This window comes from Mandrillus leucophaeus, unplaced genomic scaffold (genome assembly GCF_000951045.1).
Source record: "Mandrillus leucophaeus isolate KB7577 unplaced genomic scaffold, Mleu.le_1.0 Scaffold514, whole genome shotgun sequence".
In the NCBI taxonomy this organism is placed as follows: Eukaryota; Metazoa; Chordata; class Mammalia; order Primates; family Cercopithecidae; genus Mandrillus; species Mandrillus leucophaeus.
The window spans coordinates 1,158,379-1,163,996 of record NW_012105520.1 but is presented as its reverse complement, the minus strand read 5'-3'; the positions used below and the strand labels follow the sequence as shown (position 1 = coordinate 1,163,996).

Genomic DNA, 5,618 nt, shown 5'->3' with positions numbered 1-5,618 from the left:
TGCTTAACTAATTTTCCCAACACTTAATGGCATAAAATCACACATTTGTCTATCTGTCACTACTGTATGGGTTAACTGGGGCTAACTGGACAGTTTTTCTGCTGGTCTCATTTGGCATCTCTCACTGTGCAGTTAGATGGTGTCAGCAACTGGTCATCTGGATGCTCAGCTGCAGTGGAGTGTCTGAGATGGCTTCTTCACCCACAGGTCTGCTGTCTTGGTGTTTCTTCATGTGGCCTTCCTCTCTGCATAGCATCTCATCCTCTCGGGCCTCTTCATGTGGCTTGTCTTTCTCCAAGAGGATAGTCAATTGTTATTTTTGGCTTCCAGAAGCACAGAAGCGGAGCTGCCAGGTGTTCTTAAGGCTTAGACCTGGAGCAGGTCCAGTGTCATTTCTACCAAATTCTCTAGGTTAAAGTGAGTCTTGGGGCCAACCCAGATTCACTGTGGGATGGGCCTGTTCAAGGACATGACGACAGGAGGTGTGGCTCATTGGGGACCATCTCCCAAGATGAACCCTGAGTTCTAAGAACTTTTTCTTCTCTGATTATTCCTTATTCATATTCTATTTTGTTTTATTCATCTAATACATTCACAAGTGTCTTTACGAAGTGATTTTGATACTCTTTTGCCTGCTCCCTAGCGTCTCTTTGTTCTTTAATAAATTTTTTTCTTAGTTTACTTTGGTCTTATTTTACTTTTTAAGGCCTTTCCTTAAATATCTATTCTATGTTGTTTATCATTTGTAGTTTTTTTTTTGTTTGTTTTTTTTTGTTTTTTTTTTTTTTGAGATGGAGTTTCACTCTTGTTTCCCAGCCTGGAGTGCAATGGCATGATCTTGGCTCGCCGCAATCTTTAGCTCCTGGGTTCAAGTGATTCTCCTGCCTCAGCCTCATAAGTAGCTGAGATTATAGGCATGTGCCACCACGCCCGGCTAATTTTTGTATTTGTTTCTCCATGTTGGTCAGGCTGGTTTCGAATTCCTGACCTCAGGGGCTCTGCCCAAGTCAGCCTCCCAAATTGCTGGGATTAAAATCATGAACCACTGTGCTGGCCTGTATTCTCTTTTTTTCAAAATTCCCCTTTTTGTTTATTCATATATGAGAGAAGTACTAAAAGACTGGGATGCTGGGTGTGGTGGCTCAAACCTACAATCTCAGTGCTTTGGGAGACTGATGTGGGAGGATCACTTGAGCCCAGGAACTCAAGACTAATTTAGGCAACATCATGAGACCCCATCTTTATGAAAATAAATAAAAAAAATAGCCAGGTGTGGTGACACCCACCTGTAGGCCCAGCTACTTGGGAGGCTGAGGCAGGAGGATCTCTTGAGCCCAGGATGTTGAGGCTGAAGTGAGCTGTGATCATTCCACTGCATTCCTGCTTTCCAGCCTAGGTGAAAGAGCAAGACCCTGCCTCAATAAATAAATAAAGAAATAAATAAAAAAATACAAATAAAAAATAAAAAAAAATTGATTGGGAGTTCTTCATGGCCAAGACTTGGCAACTGGTAGCTTTTAGGGGGAATGTATGCTGATTCCTAATTGTTATCCTCTAACCCTCTATCTTATTTCCTGGTGCAATCATAAATGATGGCTGGAACCTCCACTTTTGTTTGCTTTGCTCCATTAATTAACCATTTTCCATTTACTGTCATTGTCTAATGAAGGTGAATTCTCTTCTGTTGGTAATCCTATTTCTTTTTTTGTAATTGTGTGTTTATATGTTTCTTCTTCATTGTATTTCTAGTGGAGCCTTAGGACAAAGAGCAGATGGCGGAAATATGTGTTCAGTGTTCAGTTTTTTCTGTAAGACTTCTGCAACTTGTGTTTTTCACTGAATAGCACACGGACTTAATGCATATAGAGCTACCTTGTTTTTCCTGATTGTGCCTACAATTCTATGGAGAAATATAATTTGTGAATTACCTGATGAAATTTTCCTAATTTTGAATCATCATCACATTCCTATAAAAAAACTTTTAGAACGGCTATAGTAATATTTTATTTTTGCATTTTTACTTCTGTATTAAAGAAGATTAAGGTTTTGTTTGTTTCCTTTAAGGCTCTTATTTCATTTCAGTATCAAGGGTGTGCAGGGCTAACTTGGGAAGCTTTACATCTTTTTTCTAAGACCTAGGATGTAAATCTAGTTTACACAGTAATTTTTGCCTACAGGAATATTTTGCCTCCCATGGGACATTTGGAAATATCTGGAGACATTTTTGTGGTCACAACTGGCCATGGTCGGGAGGTCTTATTGGCATTCCGTGGGTAGAGGGGATGTTATTAAATGTCCCACAACACCAGGAGAAGCCTCCACAAAGAATTGTCTGGCCCAATATATCAATATTGCTGAGGGTGACAAACCCTGGTTTAAATAAAAGTCCAATTTGGAGGATGAGTCTTTGTCTTTTTCCTTCTTCTCGCTTGAACCCGGGAGGTGGAGGTTGCAGTGAGCCAAGAGTGTGCCACTGCACTCCAGTCTGGGTGACAAAGGTGAAACTCTGTCTCAAAAAAAATAAAATCATAAATATCTTCAGTTTCGAACATTTGAGTAATTCTCTAATCTCCTTTATAAGTAACTACTAATGTGGAATAATTGAAAGACATCGTATTTGGAATGGAATGTAATTTACAAATTCTGGGTTTACCTCTAACTCATGATATGCCTTTGAGCAAATTGTTTTATGTGAATTCTTGGATTTGGTTTTCTGGAAAACAAAAGCTCTTAACTTTTAGCACTAAAATTATATTTAATACTAATCAGTACTTAACCTGTATGTGGTTATTTTTTGGAAGAGAAACTACTGAGTTTTAAAAATTTTATGTTTGCATAAAAGGAGAATTTGAGAATATTTTAGGGACTACTTGCTGGAGGTAGTGAAACTGTCTCGTTGAAAAATCATTCAAAGACATTTGTCTTAGTCTGTTTTATAGTGTTGTAACAGAATAACAGAGAGTGAGTAATTTATAAAGAACAGTCATTTATTTTCTGACAGTTCTGGAGTCTGGGAAATCCAAGATGAAAATATCAACATTTGGTGTCTCAGGGCCTTCTTGTTTCATCCTCACATGTTAGCAGGCAGAAGGGCAGGAGAGCAAGTTAGTCCAATGTGTGAGGCCTCATTCATAAGGGCCTTAATCCCATGAATGAGGAAGGAGCCCTCTTGGCCTAATGACCTCTTAAAAGTCCTACCTGTTAATATCATCACATTGACAACATCAACAGATGAATTTTGGAGGGAATACATTCCAACAGTAGCAAATTTAGTAGAGCAAATTCCAAAGACATTGAGCTTAGGCCAGCTGTCAGTCATGGGTATAATTTTAGATGTTTTCAGGCTCTGAAGCTTTGCATTTAAATTTAAACTTCGGAACAAAGATCTATATCTCTGCATTGACCAAATAGAATGTATGTGAATTCCATGGTCTTGATTGTTATAAAAGATTTTTTTCTGTTTGGGATCTTATGATTAATTTAGGCTTTCATTTTCTTGGTTTGGAATTTATTAATCTAAAATATACTTTAGAGGGCTTCAGAACTAAAGAAGTAGTGTTGTAAGCTTGTTTTTGTTTTTGTTTTTTTTTTGAGACAGAGTCTTATGTCACTCAGGATGGAGTGGTCATGTAACCTTGAACTCCTGGGTTCAAGCAATCCTCCTGAGTAGCTGGGACTATAGGCCGGTGCCCGACATGACAGAGTGAGACTCTATATTAAAAAAAAATGAATTAAATAAAAAGTAAATAAATAAATGATGTCTTATTTCATAATAGTTGTGACTTTGTAAAGCTTTTAAATCTGCTTTACCCAGAGTCTAACTTTTAAATAAAATACAGGATATAAAAGGTGGGAGCCTCTTGAATGGAATGTAAGGGCTTTATCTCTCTCCCCATAAGATAGATATATTCTGTTTCTTGTCCCCTATTGAGTCAAGAATTTTGGCATAAGAAACTGTTGAAGAAAATAGGTTGAATAAGCTAACATTTTTCTTCTTTTTGCAGGATATAGAAGAACTTAGATCACTATGAGATGAAAGAAGAGCCTATTAGTGGGAAAATGTTGGAGGATGAAGGAACTGAAAACAAAAATTGGGCAATATTAGAGAAAATTAGGAAGACTGAAAGGTAAGACCATTTAAATGTGTAATTGTGTATAAATCTCTGGAGCCTGGACTTTTTGGTCAAGTAATTATAGTTAACACCAGGCAATTCATGAACATGCCGATCTCAGCTGCTCTCCTCCTCCATTCCTGCTTTAGTGGTGGATTCAGTCATTTGTTTATTGGTTTTGAGACAGGGTCTTACTCTGTCACCTGGGCTAGGGTGCGGTGGCACAATCATAGTTCACTGTAGCCTTTATCTCCCAGGCTCCAGTGGTCCTCCTGCCTCCAGTGGTCCTCCTGCCTCAGCCTCCCAAGTGTCTCAGACTATAGGCATGTGCCACCACATCACTTTTTGATTTTTAGTAGAGATGAGGTCTCACTATGTTGACCATGCTGGTCCTGAACACCTGAATTCAAGCAGTCCTCTTACCTTGGCCTGCCCAAGTGCTGGGATTACAGACATGAGCCACCATGCCCAGCCACACTCATATGCTTTGCTGCCCAGGGTTATCTTTCTCATCTATGAATAGCTACTTTTTATCCTGTTCATCTGCTCTTCACATCCTGAACCACCTGCTGATCCCTGTATATGCCCCTTTCCAGCTGTCTCTGCTGTTTTCTCTGCTGACCTTCCTTCTGTGGCATCTGTACATTCAAATACATTCTCTGCTACAAAACACAACTCTAATTATTTCTCCTTCATGAAGCTGACTTTGGTCCATCCTGCTCTGACCAAACCAAAAGTAATGTTTCTCTTTTGACTTAAAATCTCTTTTAGGTGAAGCGGCAGGATGGGAAAGAAACACTGAGTTTGGTGACAGACACACGTATGGTTTCACTTTGCTCAACTCTAAAATATGGTTAGACAGTACATATCTTTTGGATGGTTGCTATGAAAGATAAATTAAAATGATGTATGTATATACAAAAAATGCCTAGACAGAGTAGGGAAATATCAAATAATTGTCTGAACACTTACTGCTTCTTGCCTTGTACTAGAGCTATTTACCAACTCCACAATATCCGAGGACCAGTTACTTTGTCTTGGGCACAGGTTCTCCAAAACAGGGAATGAATTGTTAAGCAAGTAGATGCCAAATGTTGAAATCAGATAGATAACTCTCCCTCCTTCCATCTTATTTATATGTTAATTTAATTGGTAATTTTTCATACGGCAAAGAAATTTAGTCAATCCCCCATATCTTGATTATTTAAAAAACTAAGATTGTAGCATTTGAATTAATGTTACTGTTCTTTCTGTGTCTTGTGATCAATTCCAGTTTGAGTTATCTTCAAAACAAGGATAAATTATTGAACACTTTTGCATGACCGATACTATGCTAAATACTTTATACTTTATAGATCTTTTCATTTATTCATCATAGCCACTGTGTGAAATAGGTGCTCTTCATATTTTAGAGATAGGAAAAGCTTCTCATATTTTATAGATATGAAATGAGTTCATGGTTACATAGCTAAGAAGTAATATTTTTATAAACTTGATTTTTTTTCT

At 38.0% G+C, this 5,618-nt stretch overlaps 1 pseudogene; it reads left to right on the top strand.

The window, feature by feature from the left end:
* LOC105551280 overlaps window positions 1-5,618 on the top strand; it is a 14,812-nt pseudogene that overhangs the window by 3,467 nt on the left and 5,727 nt on the right.